The sequence below is a fragment of the Myotis nattereri genome, assembly GCF_964212035.1.
Source record: "Myotis nattereri genome assembly, chromosome: 19".
NCBI classification, from domain to species: domain Eukaryota; kingdom Metazoa; phylum Chordata; class Mammalia; order Chiroptera; family Vespertilionidae; genus Myotis; species Myotis nattereri.
In genome coordinates this window covers 8,720,656-8,738,416 of record NC_138095.1, presented here as the reverse complement: position 1 = coordinate 8,738,416, position 17,761 = coordinate 8,720,656, and the positions used below count along the sequence as shown (strand labels likewise).

General features: G+C 45.2%; 2 pseudogenes across 2 annotated transcripts; both read left to right on the top strand.

Moving 5' to 3' along the window:
- Positions 1–1,964: 1,964 nt before the first annotated feature.
- Positions 1,965–11,013, top strand: LOC308535000 (ATP-dependent RNA helicase DDX39A-like; annotated as a pseudogene). The gene is made up of 2 exons: positions 1,965–2,004; positions 9,787–11,013. The product of its transcript is annotated as an ATP-dependent RNA helicase DDX39A-like (transcript).
- Positions 11,014–11,536: 523 nt separating this feature from the next.
- Positions 11,537–13,059, top strand: LOC308534999 (tripartite motif-containing protein 75-like; annotated as a pseudogene). The gene is made up of 2 exons: positions 11,537–11,697; positions 12,005–13,059. The product of its transcript is annotated as a tripartite motif-containing protein 75-like (transcript).
- Positions 13,060–17,761: the final 4,702 nt, after the last annotated feature.

Sequence of the window (17,761 nt, the reverse complement as noted above, 5' to 3'; positions counted from 1 at the left end):
TTACAAGGCTGGAGTCTTGCTCTTTAATCAGAAAGACAAAATAGTCCTAAGGAGTTTTCCAGAGAACACACACCATCCTCAATAGAGTTGGTTATACACATTGTGAATTTACTAAATACCACTGAATGATTCAATTTAAAATAGTTTTATGTTATATGAATTTAATTTTAAATGAAATGTAAATCCTCAATTTTAAAGCCTGAATTTAAAAACAAAAAATGCCTATTGGGGGCTGGATTTGGCCTGCAGGGCATCGTTTGCCAAGCCCCAGTCTAGACTCCTGTGACGAAAAGTGTGGGCCATGGACCAGCAGCCTCACCTTAAGCTGGAGATCCTTAGAATTTGTAATCTCAGGCTCCATCCAGGCCCACTGAATCAGATGTGACTCAGGGCCATAGATGGACTCACAGGGAGTAAAGCTGGCAGCCAGAGCTGGAAGAAGAGGCTCAGGGCAAGAGGGCTCCCTCACACATCCCCGAAACCCCTGACAACTCCCACAAGTACACATTCAATGTGGGCCTGGGGTGGGCAGAGCTAACATCCTTTGTGGGTCTTAATGATCTCCACCAGTTCAAGGTAAAAATCTATATATATAAAAGCCTAAGCAAGCAAATGACTGAACGGTTGCTATGATGTGCACTAACCACCAGGGGACAATGCTCAACGACAGGATCGGGTCCCTCCTGTCTGGATCGGGCCTGCAGGGATCATGCTGAAACCGGCTATCCAACATCCTCCGAGGGGGTCCCAGACTGTGAGAGACCCCAGACACCGGGCCTCTAGTAAATAAATACATTGAGAGAAGACCTTGCATGAGTAAGGAACAGTAAGCAAGCTTAAAGGTTTGCATGACTTTAAGAGTCAACCATAAGGTTTCCCCCTTGGAGGGAAAATTTGGGAAACACACCTTATGTTCACTTTATACAATGTCTTTCTTCTGCTCTGGTCCACATGAAATTTGGTGAACCAAAAGCTAAAGTCCTTATTCTTGAAGAGTTCACAGTCTAGTTAGAGGCAGTTATGTACACAAATAAGATTGGTAGATCACTGGGATAAGTGAGACACTTTTCTTTCCGACCTGAGTTCAGGTCGGAACTAGATAGAGTTTAGTAACCAGCCCAGGGCCACCCAAGTAGTGTGAACTTAATACTAAGTCTTCACCTCTAGCTAAAATAGACTACGATTTGCTTCACAAAGTTCAGGAGAGGAGAGTTTTAGCTGTGCATAATACATTTGTACGTGTCTTTGCATTGGAAGGGAAAGTTTCAAATGGGGCTCATAGTATTGAAAACAAACTTCGATTATGCTAATTAATATCCCTCCCTAGTCCCTCCATCTCAGAAAATGGCAGCATTTATTTAACTTCCCACCTTCATTCCCATGAAATAAGCATTACTGTCTTTTTATAAAAAAAGATGGTATTGAAGCATAAGCACCCCCCAACCCCAGCATAGATCAAAGGGCTCTGGTGGGAAATTGTCTTTCAGAAAGGGCAATGTACACCCCACTGCAAGTAATGGCCTTTTCATGGGAGCCAAAGGCAGAATGTAATTGGATAAAGAGGTGTGGCAACTTGCAGAACTCGCCAGGGAGGGAGCTGGAATCCTTTTAATAAGGTATCTGGAACAGACATTCCCCAAGTGAGAATATGGAAGTCAGAAGTCTGCAACTGGAAGAGGGCCTGCACCGACCGACCATAGAGGAGAGACAAGATGGCAGTGGAATAGGCAGATGCGTCCCAGGTCTTGTCCCAGAGCAAATGGAGTGAGCAGCAGAAACTAATAACACCACCCCGAATTGGAGAAGTATACAGAGCTGGTGAGACAGTGTGCAGCCGGGAAGGGCAGAGTTCCCCTGGAAAGCTAATTAAAAATATGGGCTTGTGATCCAACACAGGAGGCAGGAAGCGCTCTAGCTCATTGTAGCCTCTCTGAGCGCGCGGAGGCGAATGGGGAACCAGTATTATGGTGGAACAGGATGTGGAAAACGAGCTTCTGGATTATTGTAGGGAGCTGATATAGGGTTAAGCCTTGGACTGACCTGTGGGCAAAGTCACAAACAATTCCCAGCTTAGAGGGCACAGTCCTCTTAGCATAATTAGGCTTGACCTTATGAGGCTCCCTAGATCTTATCTGGGAAGCTAATGGGCTGAGGAAGTGCCGGAAGTATAACCATGGTGTAAACAAGTGAAACTCACAAGAACAAAAACAAGTGAAACGCACAAGAACAGTGTAAACAAGTGAAACTCACAAGAACAGTGTAACTTTGGAAACCACTACCTTGTTTACCGCTCACTATAAAATAAAGGCTCAGCTTGCCTTTGGATCTCTCTCTGTGGCCTCAGCCAGGCACAGGAAGATCCACGGAGACTAAGGAAAGCTAGAGAGTTCTGAACGCTGTCTCTGTGTAAAACATTCTTCGCCGACTCCGTCCACACCTTTGGGAACCCCTGGACCCGCTGGGGCTGGCCCCCAGCATTTGGCGCCCGAACAGGATTCCCCTAGGTAAGCCCCCCGCACTCGGGACGGATAGGACTCCACCTTAGGGTGCTGCAGACCCCCCTATAGAGAATAAGTAGGGTAAGTGGGTGGATAGTACAGAACTTAGACTGAGAAGATGGGCCATACTGAGTCTAAGGAAAGAAGACTCTGTATTGATCTTTTAACACATATGTTTGCTACCAGAGGAGTTAAGGTTACTCCCAGTCAAACAGAACGTTTTTTACAAGAAGTCTGTACATGGTTTCCTGAGGAAGGAACTGTTAATTTAGAAACTTGGACTAATGTAGGAGATCAATTAAAGAATTATTACAGATACCAAAGATCTGAGGAGGTCCCAGCAGATATCCTTTCCCTCTGGAATTTAATTCGTGACACCTTGGCACCAGAGGCAGAAACGGTTGAACTTTCTCAAACTTTAAATAGTCCCTCTGCTCCACCTAGAGAGGACACATCATTATTGTCTCCAATTCAATCTAAGAGCAGTTTAAATATGCCTACTGATCGGAAGGAGAATAAATATCATAAACATGACCATTGGTCCTTCCCATTCAGCAAAGAGGAGAAAAACCCTCCCATTCAAAACAGGCTCCTTAAATCAGAAAAGAAGCCTAAACCAGGTCCTGCGGCTCCTATGAGCTCCATGTCTAAATTTCAAAGGGCAATAAGAGAAGCTGAAGCTAGTGGAGATCTTGAATTCTCACTCTGCTTCCCAGTCGCGTATGAGAATGAGTTTGGTGAGGACGAAAACCCCACCTGGGAGCCTATACCTTACAAAATACTTAAAGAATTAAAATTGTCCTGCTCTGAATATGGACCTCTAGCTCCTTACACACTAACCTTGGTAGAAGCCATATCCAGTAAATGGATGACTCCTTATGATTGGTCACAGGTTTGTAAAGCCTGTCTCTCAGGAGGCGATTACTTATTATGGAAAACTGAGTATGATGATCTTGCTAAGAGAGCTGTAGCCACTAGTAGAAATTCCAGTGGAGAAATAACCCTAGACATGATATTAGGAGGTGATTTTATCACGGCTCAGGAGCAAATGTATATGCCCAAAGAGGCACTTATTAAAGTAAACAGTTGTGCAGTAAATGCCTGGAAATCCCTACCTTGTACAGTAGGAAAAACAACCACCCTTACAGAGGTTAAACAGAAGGTCGAGGAACCGTATCCAGATTTCCTTTCTCGCCTCATACAGGTAGTCAAGACAGTAATCACTAATGAAGAGGCAGCTGATATCCTAATCAAACAACTGGCTTTCGAAAATGCTAATAATACCTGTCAGGCTTTATTAAGGCCGATTCGCAGGACGGGAACTATAAATGATTTTATAAAACAGTGTGCTGATGTAAGTCCAGCATTTATACAGGGTGTAGCTATAGCTGCAGCCCTCAAGGGAGAGACATACCCTCAATATATATAGGGCATAGGACAAACCAGCAATAATAAAAGAAATATGAACTGCTACTCTTGTGGTCAATCTGGACACTTTAGCAGAGGATGCCCAACTAAAAATAGTAATACTCAGGCTTCTCAACAGCCTGGAAATACATCAGGGAACAATATTAATCCTCCAAAAACTATTTGTCCCGATGTCAGAAAGGATTTCATTGGGCAAAGGAATGCAGATCGAAATACAATAAAAATGGTCAGCCTTTAAATTCTACAAACCTCTCCCAAGGAGGTTCTATCCCATCACCTCAATCGGGAAACTTGAGAGGGGGCCAACCCCAGGCCCCTGCAATAACAGGGGCATCAACCCTCAACCCCTTTGCAAATTTCAATCAGTCAGTAACCTCTTCAGGGCAACCCCAGGCAGTGCAGGATTGGACCTCCGTTCCACCACCCACGCAATACTAACCCCAGACTCGCAGGTAACAGCCATTCCTACAGGTGTGTCTGGGCCGCTGCCTGAGGGGACTGTAGGTTTAATATTAGGACGGAGCTCCACCTCGTTACAGGGGATCCTAGCCATCCCAGGAGTTATTGATGCAGACTTCACAGGAGAAATACAGATTTTACTTTCCCCGCCCACCACAACTATACAGATTCAGCCCAACCAGAGAACTGCCCAATTACTCCTGTTACCAATACATAAAATAGGAACAGCTATTACCCAGGAAGCCAGAGGGGCTGGAGGCTTTGGATCTAGTGATGCAGCATTTTGGATACAAGAAATCCATGCTGCTAGACCTACAAAAATTTTACAAATTCAAGGAAAACCAATTGAAGGTCTATTGGATACAGGAGCAGATGTTTCCTGCATAGCAGGGAAGGATTGGCCCTCTTCGTGGCCCACGCACACCACCCCCACTTCCCTGGTGGGACTGGGCAAGGCTTCTAATGTAAAAAAGAGTTCTCAGATTTTAACTTGGGCTGATGAAGATCAACATTCAGGAACATTCTGTCCCTATATAATTACAACTATCCCCTTCACATTATGGGGAAGAGATATCTTGTCTCAAATGGGAGTTCTGTTATACAGCCCCAATGATAGAGTAACATCACAAATGGTAGACATGGGATTTAATCCAGAAGAGGGATTAGGAAAAGAAAAGCAAGGAAGACTATATCCTATAGAAGTAATACCTCACACTCCTCGACAGGGACTTGGATATCAGGATTTATAATTGGGGCCATTGCCCTTAGGACTGCTGATCCCATAGTCTGGAAATCATCACAACCAGTATGGGTTGAGCAATGGCCCTTAACATCTGAGAAAACATCAGCAGCCCGACAATTAATTGATCAGCAATTAGCAGAGGGACATATAGAGCCATCAAATAGTCCCTGGAACACACCCATATTTGTAATAAAAAAGAAATCAGGCAAGTGGAGGCTTTTGCAAGATCTTAGAGCCATAAATACCACCATGGAAGATATGGGCTCCTTACAACCTGGATTGCCCTCCCCTGTGGCAATTCCACAGGAGTACTGTGTTGTTGTTATTGACTTACAGGATTGTTTTTTCACTATACCTCTTCACCTGGCTGATTGTCAAAGATTTGCATTCAGCATACCATCAGAAAACTTTAAACAGCCTTATCAGAGATACCAATGGAAGGTTCTCCCACAAGGGATGAAAAATAGTCCTACATTATGTCAAAAGTTTGTAGATCAGGCATTGCAAATTATTAGAAAGAAATTTTCAGATCTATATCTAATTCATTATATGGATGATATTTTACTAGCTCATAAAGATCGGGCTACTTTACAGGAAATTCTTACTCAGACCATCCTTGCTTTAGAAGAACATGGTCTAAAAATAGCCCCAGAAAAGATTCAGACTGAACCTCCTTTTTCCTACTTAGGCAGAATATTACATACCTCTACTATCACCTATCAGCCTTTACAATTAAGAAAAGATGATTTAGACACATTAAGTGATTATCAGAAACTATTAGGTGATATCAACTGGGTCAGGTCATATCTAAAAATAACCACTCTTGACTTAAAACCTCTATTTAACATTTTAAAGGGAGATTCTAACCCTAAGTCTCCCCGACAATTAACCGTAGAAGGAGAAAAGGCTATAGCAAAAATAGAACAGGCCATCAATAAACAGCATCTACAGTATCTAGATTATTCCAAATCTTGGACCTTAATTATTCTAGCCACTAAATATACTCCTACAGGATGCTTATGGCAGGAAGGACCATTAGAATGGATACATTTACCAGTCACTCCTAGGAAAATTGTAACATCCTATCCCTCCCTAGTGGCCACTCTCATTGTCAAAGGTAGATGACGCAGTATCGAACTCTTTGGAAGAGAAGTTACTGAGATAATAATACCTTATAAAAGAGAACAATTAGACACGCTATTACAATTTGAAGAAGAGTGGCAAATAGCTCTAGGTAACTTCCCAGCACAAATTTTACATCATTTACCAAGATCACCTATATTGCAATTTCTCTCCCTGCATCCGTTTATATTTCCTATTAAATGTTCAAAAGAGCCATTATCACCTCCTGCCTCCTTAGTATTCACAGATGGTTCCTCTAATGGTAGGGCAGTAATAATCGTTGACTCAATAACCCATGTTCAACAAACCCTAGAGACGTCAGCCCAGAGAACAGAGCTTTTGGCAGTCATTTATGCTTTTGAACAATTGCAACAGGTTCCCTTTAACTTGTACACTGACTCTCAATATATAGTTAAATTATTTCCTCATATTGAGACCGCCTCTCTCCCACAAGGAAGAACAGCCATTTTCTCTTTGTTAACTCAGCTACAAACTTACATTCACAAACGGGAAAAGGCTTTCTATATTGGACATATTAGAGCTCATTCCTGCCTACCAGGACCCTTAAGCGAAGGAAATTATCAGGCAGATCTACTAACCCGCCCAGTAGTTTGTACAGCTCTAGAAGAAGCCCGGCGGTCTCATGCCATTCACCATCAAAATGCTTCTGCTCTCCATCTATATTATTGCATATCTAGAGAAGCTGCTCGAAGTATTGTGCGTGACTGCGGCCATTGTCCTACTCATTTTCCTAGCCCTGCTACTGGAGTTAATCCAAGAGGACTTAGATCCTGTGACTTATGGCAGATAGATATTACTCATGTCCCATCTTTTGGCAAACTTTGCTATGTGCATGTTTGTATTGATACCTTTTCTCATGTTATCCTTGCTTCTGCACGTACAGGAGAAGCCTTTAAAGATGTAAGTCAACATTTATTTCAATGTTTTTCCTACCTAGGAATACCAAAGGCACTTAAAACAGACAATGGGCCTGCCTATGCCTCTAGAGCTTTTAAAAACTTATGCTCTACATTTGGCATTGCACATACTACAGGAATACCCTACAATTCTCAAGGCCAAGCAATAGTAGAACGGGCTCACCAAACTTTAAAAACACAAATTTAAAAATTACAAGAAAATGAGTTTAAATATTCCTCTCCTCACCATGTTCTACAACATACTCGATTTGTAATTAATATACTAAATGTAGATTCTGAGGGAAATTCCCCGATGTACAGACATTGGAACCCAGATCTAACTAAACCTAAAGCCCTCGTCAAATGGAGAGACTTGCTTACTGGAGCCTGGAAGGGACCTGATGTAGTTTTAACCCGGGGGAGAGGATATGCTTGTATATTTCCACAGGACGCAGACTCACCTGTGTGGATTCCAGACCGTCTAGTCCGACCTTATGTCTCACCACCCTAGCACACCTGAACAGTGCCTGTCTACAGCTGATGTGCAGCCCTGAGCTGGAACCACCTGTCCGTTGGAAGGATCACGTGTGCCTCCTTTTTGTCTGTCCATGTGTCCCAGCTTTGCCCCACATCTCCTATCCTTTTTCTTTTTTTTCTTAATCTGACTACTTGCTTGCTGATTCTTTGGCCTTTCTCCTTCTCTCCTGAACACAGCCTTTTCTAGAATCTCCCTACCCTACTGTTCCAGGAAGGGCACCTCCCTTTTCTGCTGTGACTAGAGGGTGTCTGGTATATGCCCCATACGTGAAGTTGTCTTGTACTAAGAGCCTGACATCATGGGCTGAGAAAGCCCTGTCCCGGGCCCACAGCTGTTGCCTGAGTTCTCTGTTCTTGCTGAGGTCACGGTGGCTGGTACCATGGATCTGTCTCTCGCCCAATGGCGTAACCTGGGCCCTCTCTGGAGAAGAAACCTGGGTTTCCCAAGTTATGTGATCAATGCCGGGGCCCCGCCAGCAGGCGAGGGGATCCCAAGGCAGTTGCTGGGCATGGAGGCCACAGGGGCATAGGCTACCAAGGAGACAGAACTGAACCTCACATCACCCTACTTGGCCCAGAGATGGCTGGTAGTCAAAGACGGGTAAGACCCCACAGGGTGGGGCAACCTAAGACAGGCACAGCCGGGGGCCAGTAGGAGAGAACTTGGGGTTCAACAGAGGTGGGGCACAGATCCTCACCCCCCCAATTGTGCAGGGGCTTGAACACTCGCCCCTTCTGAGGAAGGTCTCCTGCCCCCATGGCTGCTTCTCGCTTCCCATGTCCAGCCCAGATCGGGACCCAGATAACAGAAAGAGACTTGGCCCAGCTCAGATCGGGAACAGAAAGAGACTTGGCCCAGCTCAGATCAGGGCCCAGGTAAAGACAGAGACTGGCTGTCAGCAGCTGCCCTCTCACTGCAACAGTACTTGTTTCCCATTTCTACCTTGGACCACAGGGAAAGGGGCAGCTGAAGGAAAGGGCTGTGTCAGGATGCTGCCTTCTTCACTTTCTTCTTCCTCTTTTTTCTAAACACTTCCATGCCTTGTAGTTCTTTTGCTTTCTCTTCTTTTTCTCTCTACTACACTTTATCTCTGCCTCATCCTCCTCCTCCCCAGTATCATCCATTTCAGCTGACGCAGAGGTCACAGTTGACTCCTCCCCAGACACCAACACCACCATCAAACACGGCCCTGATGGACCCTTTGATCCAGCCATACAACACGCTGACACTTTAGGAAGCCCGTCGCCAGTGACACTGCCCGCTAGCCAGATCAACAAGGACAACCAAACCACCAACTTGGGGTCAGCTGAAGAAGTTAACAACTGAGGCCCTGCAGATGGTAGAAAAGCAAGAAATGGAAGCTACTCTCTCAACCAAGTCGGAGGACTCTGAGTAAATCGGCAAAAGAAACTTTCATTTGGTAGAAAAAAGTTACTGTGGTTTGATTTCTCACTTATTGCTGTTTTGCATTGCCATTGTTTTATTATTATTACTAGTTTTAAAAATGTTATGTTCAAGTTTTAAAATGTTTTGGGTTTTGCATTGGCATTATTTTGTTATTGCTTTAATAGCCAGAGTTTTGTTCTTGATGCTTAAGTTTTACTGTCATTATGGTAGCTTAAAAACTCTCATTATAGTAGCTTAAAAAATAAAAGAAGGGTGAGATGTAGGGAGCTGATATAGGGTTAAGCCTTGGACTGACCTGTGGGCAAAGTCACAAACAATTCCCAGCTTAGAGGGCACAGTCCTCTTAGCATAATTAGGCTTGACCTTATGAGGCTCCCTAGATCTTATCTGGGAAGCTAATGGGCTGAGGAAGTGCCGGAAGTATAACCATGGTGTAAACAAGTGAAACTCACAAGAACAGTGTAACTTTGGTAACCACTACCTTGTTTACCGCTCACTATAAAATAAAGGCTCAGCTTGCCTTTGGATCTTTCTCTGTGGCCTCAGCCAGGCACAGGAAGATCCACGGAGACTAAGGAAAGCTAGAGAGTTCTGAACGCTGTCTCTGTAAAACATTCTTCGCCGACTCCGTCCACACCTTTGGGAACCCCTGGACCCGCTGGGGCTGGCCCCCAGCAGATTATGAGGAAGATGAAGAGCCCCAGGCTCCTACAGAGAGCACCCCAGTACCCCCCAAGAAAAATGTCAAGGGGTCCTACGTTTCCATCCACAGCTCTGGCTTCCGGGACTTTGTGCTGAAGCCTGAGCTCCTGAGGGCCATAGTGGATGTGGCTTTGAGCATCCATCTGAGGTTCAGCACCAGTGTACTCCCCAAGCCATCCTGGGCATGGATGTCCTGTGCCAGGCCCAGTCTGGAATGGGCTAGGCTGCAGTCTTCGTGCTGGCCACCCTATAGCAGATTGAGCCCGTCAATGGACAGGTGACTGTCCTGGTCATGTGCCACACTCGGGAGCTGGCCTTTCAGATCAGCAAGGAGTATGAGCGCTTCTCCAAGTACATGCCCAGTGTCAAGGTGTCCCTGTTCTTCAGGGGTCTTTCCATCAAGAAGGATGAAGAGGTGCTGAAGAAGGACTGTCCCCACGTCATGGTGGGGACTCCAGGTCGCATCTCGGCACTTGTGCGGAACAGGAGCCTCAACCTGAGAAACGTGAAGCACTTCGTGCTGGATGAGTGTGACAAGATGCTGGAGCAGCTGGACATGCGGCGGGACGTACTGGAGATCTTTCGCCTGACGCCACGCGAGAAGCAGTGCATGGTGTTCAGTGCCACGCTGAGCAAGGAGATCCGGCCCGTCTGCAGGAAGTTCATGCGAGATCCCATGGAGGTGTTGGTGGACGACGAGACCAAGCTCACGCTGCATGGGCTGCAGCAGTACTATGTCAAGCTCAAAGACAGCGACAAGAACCGTAAACTCTTCGACCTCCTGAACGGACTAGACTTTAACCAGGTGGTGATCTTCGTGAGGTCGGCGCAGCGCTGCATGGCCCTGGCCCAGCTACTCATGGAACAGAACTTCCCAGCCATCGCCATCCACGGGGCCATGGCCCAGGAGGAGTGCCTATCACGCTATCAGCAGTTCAAGGACTTTCAGCGGCGGATCCTGGTGGCCACCAATCTGTTTGGCCGAGGGATGGACATTGAGTCAACATCGTCTTCAATTATGACATGCCTGAGGACTCGGACACCTACCTCCACCGGGTGGCCTGTGCCAGTCGCTTTGGCACCAAAGGCCTGGCTATCACTTTTGTGTCCCTTTGTGTAACAATAAATTTGTATTATGGAAAAAAATGGTATCTGGAACAGTCAACCCCCAATCCTATATTCTCGTTGGCAAGTTCTTAAAATTTCAGTTAAGTGTTCCAACACAATCCCTTCTGCCCTTCCTATTGATGTATCCTGAGCCAATGACTAAATACTTCCTAAACTGGAAGAAGTTGACCTTATCCAACTTGAAAGTGAATGCTCTCCCTCATGAGGAAGTGGAGCACACCTCACCCAGCTCTAGTTCAAGAGTCCTTCCACTAAGAGACCCACACCAAGGTTAAGGACAAAGAGAATCTTAAAAGCAACAAGAGAAAGACAGTTACGTACAAGGGAGTTCCTATATGACTGTCAGCTGACTTCTCAAAAGAAACATCTCAGGCCAGAAGGAATTGGCATGAAATATTCAAAGTGATGAAAGCAAGGACCTACAATCAAAACTACTTTACCCAGCAAGGCTGTCATTTAATATTGGAGGAATAAAGAGCTTCCCACACATGAAAAAGCTTTAAAAGTTTATTACCACCACGCCAATATTACAAGAAATGTTAAAGGCTCTTCTTTATAACTATGTTCCTCTTTTCTTAAAGAATAAAATGGTGACATGTGGACCAACACCCAGCTGGGAAGGATGGTTGACATGGCCAAGCTCCTCCAGATCACAGGGGCCAAGGTGAAGCAGCAGGAAGAGAGGTGCTTGTGTGAGAAGCACAACCTCTTCCGTGAGGAGGACCTAAAGCTGAAAGTCCTTGAACTGCTGGTAGCGTGATAGGCGCTCCTCCTGGGCCATGGCCCTGTGGATGGCGATGGCTGGGAAGTTCTGTTCCACGAGTAGCTGGGCCAGGGCCATGCAGCGCTGCGCCGACCTCACGAAGATCACCACCTGGTTAAAGTCTAGTCCGTTCAGCAGGTCGAAGAGTTTACGGTTCTTGTCGCTGTCTTTGAGCTTGACATAGTACTGCTGCAGCCCATGCAGCGTGAGCTTGGTCTCGTCGTCCACCAGCACCTCCATGGGATCTCGCATGAACTTCCTGCAGACGGGCCGGATCTCCTTGCTCAGCGTGGCACTGAGCCCCCTGTGCACTCAGCCCCCTGACCACCGGGGCCACCAGGTGAGGCCCATGGAGGAGGCTGCCTCTCATCACAGGCAAAAGCTCAGAAGTTACGCTGAGCCCCTGAAGAAGCAGGTGGCAGACCTTCAGGAACTAGTATCCACCCACGACAGGCAATGATCAGAACTGAGAGAAAAGGTGGAAAACCGGAGAGCAAAGTTAGCCTCTGAATATGAGAATGTGATAGAATCCGTAGAGTGTGAGCAAGAGGCAGTTCACTCAAGGCCAATGCAGAAGAGAAGCACATTCTACGGAATCTCATTGCAAACAAAGCTGCATTTTCAGACCACATTTCCAAACTTAGAGTTCTATGAAAGGAGATGGCAGAGACGAGTGTGGTGTCAGATGGGAAATTGCTGATGAACATCAAGTGTATCCTCCACTGTTGTGATAACCTAGAACCTCCAGATGTCTATTGCTTGAAGTATAAGAGAGAAGAATTCAGTCTTCCTCCACAGTGTTCGGCTCTGCTGCAAATCATGCAGACATTTAGAGAAGAAGTTACTCTGGATCCCGAAACTGCACATCCTAATCTGCTTGTGTCTGAGGATAAAAAGTCTGTGACATTTGTGAGGAAAAAGCAAGGAGTTCATCGGAATCCAAAGGGATTTGCAGTTGACCCAGTTGTCCTGGGTTCTGTAGGGTTTGCCTGTGGCCATTACTGGGCGGTCCAGGTGGATGACAAGCCTGAGTGGCCGTGGGGGTCTGTAAAGACTCCCTTTCCAAGGAGAGAAAGCAGCCCCTGCTCAGACAGGAGAAGAGATGTTGGATGATTCAGCTGAAGGATGGTGACTATGTGGCTCAAGGGCCTGTTCCTGTCACCCTTGTGCTGCAGGATATGCCCAGAGGGATTGGCATCTATCTGGACTATGAGTTGGGTCACGTTTCCTTTTACAGTTTGAATGACATGTCTCACATCCATTCCTTCAGGGATACATTTTCTGAGGTGCTCAAGCCTTACTTCTATATCGGATGTGATCCCAAACCTCTTACCATCTGTGCTTTAAGAGATTAGGAAGGATGAACTGTTACTTTGCCTCATTTTCTTCCTGTGATTTATAGGCAGTAGGTAGAATTTTTTTAATTATAATTTCATTGTTACTTTATTTTTTAATATATTTTTATAGATGTCAGAGGGAAGGAAGAGGGAGAGGGATAGAAACATTAGTGATGAGAGAGAATCATTGATTGGCTGCCTCCTGCACACTCTCTACTGTGGATCCAGCCCCCAAACAAGGCATGTGTTCTTAACTGAATTGAACCCAGAATCCTTCAGTCCACAGGCTGAAGCTCTATCCATTGAGCTAAACCAGCTTGACCTTATTTTTACTTTATATATATATATTGTTGAAGGTATTACCTGGTTTTTGTGGGTAGAATTTTATATACAGGTATCAGTGATCTAGCATCAACATTTTTTCTTTGGTTGTACTGATTTTTAGAGAGGGAAACATCAGTGTGAGAGGGTGCCATTGATTGGCTGCCTCCAGAATGCACCCATGCCCTGACCCAGAATCGAACCTGCCCACCCTTTGGGTTCATGGGAGAATTCTCCAACTAACTGAGCCACACTGGCCAGGGTTAGCACCAATATTTTATTAAAAACACTTCTGTGATTTGAATATTTGTTCTGTCTTTCTCTCCCCCTCTCCGCAACCCCACGATTTTCCTTCAAGAGCAAGGTGTGTGGAAACAAATGGAGTTGTGGAGATTTGGAATATTGATTGATCAATTCTTTCTAAAGTGCTTCTGAAATTTTGGATTAGAATGTTCATTATAAGGCACAGTTCAATAAAGTTTTTGTATATTTAAAAAAAGAATAAAATGGTGATAAATATGTACTATCAATAGTCACTTTAAATGTGAATGGCTTAAATTCTCCAATCAAAAGACATAGGCTAGCCGAAAAATAAAAAAACAGAGGACTCCTTCCATCTTTGAGGGTGATCAAGTCTCAGGAACACCAGTTAATAGGCTGGGTTGGCTTGTTTGCTGGCCTCTTTCCCCCAGGAAGGAAGGAGAGATTGAAAATCTATTTCATACAGAGCACCCGGCCCCTCTGAAAAGACCATCCTTCTTGCAGGGATGGATAGATGAACCTCTTTAAGAAACACCTGCTTCATTACAGCAACATCAGATGAGAACCAGAGGCAAAGGGTGATGATCTTCCAGAAGAGAAAACTGCATCACACCTTTAAGCTTGCTTACTGTTCCTTATTCGGGCTAAGAATCTACACACATGCACCACTAGGTGCTCCGTACACATGGAGGGGAGATGTGGCAATCCCCCTTTCTGCTTCTCCAAAAGCAAGCATCTGCTGATACAAACACCAGGGCTTCCCCCTGAAGCCAATCTAAAACACAAATGGCCAACAAAATGAGCTTTTAGGAGTCACCTATTTCAACCCTTAAGCAGTACGTCTGGGTTTTATGAGCAAAATTCAAACTCACGGCCAGGCAATTTCAACAAGTTGCTACATCTCTTTACCCAAGTTCCTTCTGTGCCATCCTTCCTTCCCCCCCTTCCCTCCCGGGGCTGGGACTCTGAGGTGAACTTCCTTTTCAGTTTGGGAACTGTTCCATTTCCTCTCCAGCTGGTCTCAGCAGCGGGGGAGAGGCAAGGAGGGGGGAGAAGAGACTCAGGTTAGCCTGCAGCCCAAGATGGGGCTGACAGGTAAGGGAAGGCCCTGATTTATTCTCCTATCCATTGTGCAGACCATCTGTCCTCATTAACTTGCACAGGTTTATGGGTTTTTAATCTTTTCCACATACACGCACTATATGAACATTCCATATTGGGGTTTTTTAATAGTCAGTGTACTTTTATGTCCTGCTTGTTGGCCTCCGAATTATGACCTGGGACACTTACTATACTTGTTCCAGCCCTTCCACCAATGAGCAAAGAGTTCTTCCCGCCAAACACCAAGTGGCATCAGGAGCTAAATCAAACACTAACCCAAGAAGCATTGCTGGAGCCATATGGAATCTCTGCCCCCAAATCTGCGAACCTGTGTCCAGAAGCCCAAAGTCAACCAGGTATGCTTCAGACTACAAGCCTAGGAGGCTCGCTCCTTCAACTCAACACTAAAAAAAACACAAAAACAAAAAACAAAAACAAAAATAAAAACACCCAAACCTCTAAAGCAGAAAATCATGAAGATGAGGAGGGTAAAGAAGAAAAAGAACCAATGATTGATCAGGGATGGATAAAGGACAGGAAACTTGACTTTCTAATTAAAGTTCAGGCACAAGAGCTGACTCAGTAATGCCAGAAGGAAAAGATATATTTGTCCTGCTTAATAAGCACCTAAGGACCTCCTCTCCCACCGTGACCTTGACAACTACCTGGAGCAGAGCTTCTGAGAGCAATTGGCTGAGGGATACAGGGTGGCAGAGTGCCTTGCTCAAAAGCTCAGCCCAGAAACTATGAAGATCATGAAGAACAAGAATCCTTGAGCCCAGGGAGCTGCAGGAGAAGAAAGTGAATGAAGTCGTGAAAGACCCCCTAATCCATGGTCAGCAAACTGTGGCTCGCGAGCCACATGCGGCTTTTTGGCCCCTTGAGTGTGGCTCTTCCACAAAATACCACGTGCAGGCGCACGTACAGTGTGATTGAAACTTCGTGGCCCATGCACAGAAGTCGGTTTTTGGCCTGGGCGAGTCAATTTTGAAGAAATACTGTTGATATTTGGCTCTGTTGAGTAATGAGTTTGCCGACCACTGCGCCTAAGTGAACTGTCTTTAACTCCTGGTTGCCATGATCTGTCTGACTCCAGGGAACCTCTCAGAAGCACTGCCTTTCTGTTTGATGAACCTAAAAATCTGCAGGGCTCTGGGTGTAGCCAGTGACTACGCCGATTATAAAACAGATCGACCCCAAAACAAAACCAAAAAACAAACCCAAAAATCCTTCAAAATATCAAATCCCACATTTCTTTGCTCACTGTGATTGACAGGTCCCCAAAGTGGGGCACCCCAGCAACTAAGGAGACCCCACTTTCCCTAAATTCAATTACTTATTACCCTATTTAATATTTAGGTTTAATGTTTCTCCACTTTCAATGAGAACTTCTAGAAAGCTGCCTTGGGTGTGAAAATATGAACGTTTTGTCCAGAATCTGAGGACAAGTTTTAATTCAATCTCAAGAAAAGAACTTGAACTGTTTCCATTAAGTTGGCCTTTCAGATGTCATGACTCTCCCACGCAGAATAAGTTACACAGTTCTGCCATCTTCTGAGTTTCTTTCAGGAAAGGGGACAGCCTTTCCCATTCTGATGTGATCAGCTTAAAGTGACAGTTAAGGGATTCCCCTGGAATATAAAGTCACTTGAACATGAGGTGGCCCTTCTTTATCTTAAAACATGGTTTACAGTCAGGCGCAATTAAAGGCTTTTCTTGACCAAGGACTCAAGTGGAACATGAATTAAATTTGCATCTCAGGGACTTAACTTTCTCATGTCATAAGTTAGCACTCAGGATCCTGGTTCCACTGTTAACCCAGAAGTAGTTTGTGGTTCCTGAGACTAGTTTACACAGTATTAAATACTCCTTTGCAGAACTTATCAGAGCTTTTAATATGTTAACATGCATGTGAACCTCCAAGAGAAGAATACGACATATAGCATTCCCTCAAACTCACTTGGTGTCTGAGACCTTTTCTCATGCTGCAGAGCAGCTTAGTTCCAGGACCCCATGAACTCCTCTGAAAATGATGGAACTGTTTTTGCAGATCCAGAGCAGAGGATAGGTATGGGTAAGTAGTTTTCCCATAACCAAGGCAGCTTCAGGCCCAGGTCAGACACCAAGCGCAAGGCTCCTTCCTCTACGTACTCTTAGCCTTTTTGCTGCAGAGGCTGCTTTACGACGATTTATTCCGTGTGCCCAACAAGAACATTTCACACAGGCAGGGACTCCTCTAAAACAACAAGTGGTGTCAGGAGCTAAATCAAGCATTAACCCAGTAAGTGTTGCTGGGGCCATATGGAATTTTGGCCCCCAAATCTGTCTCTTCTGCACATAAAATCATCTCCAGAATAGGCCAGGCATTCAGTTATTGGTTGAGTGGTGTACTCCACTATAAGACGTCCAGACTTCAATTCAAAAATATTTGGGACCACATTTTTGTATTCTTCTCTAACACAATGCTGTTTTAAAGCATCTTGAACAAATATTTTGGAAGCAAAGATCTCAGGAGGTCCTTGAGGTGATGATTGGGTAGGACAGTGTCCAAGGACCAGGCTTAGTTATTGCTCTTGGCAACAGCTCTCATGATTTCTGATTGCTAGAGGCCTGAGAAGAACATGGTATATGCTTTGATGCTCTCATCTCACAAGCATTTGCACAGCCACCCACCAGAGTCACCACCTCCCAATGGAACATGGTGGCCTTCAGTGTCAGAGGGCAGTGTCCTCAAAGCTGAAGGATGACCCAGGTGAAGGCATTACAAGGAAGAAGATTGAAGTCCTATGGAAGAAATCGAGGCTATTCAGCCTGAAGGGAAGAAGTTAGATCTGCCTGACTCAGATTAGGTCTACTGGGCAGCTTACTATTGCCACCCACGATGCAGAATCTCCAAAGACCTAAAGGTAGACAGTCATTCCTTTTATTGGAAAGCAAGTCCCAAGGGGTTAAGTGACTTAAGCTAAGACTCAGCTATTGATAACAAAACTCAGACAAGAGCTCCCGTCTGAGGGTCAGGCAGGTCTCCTCCCCAAAG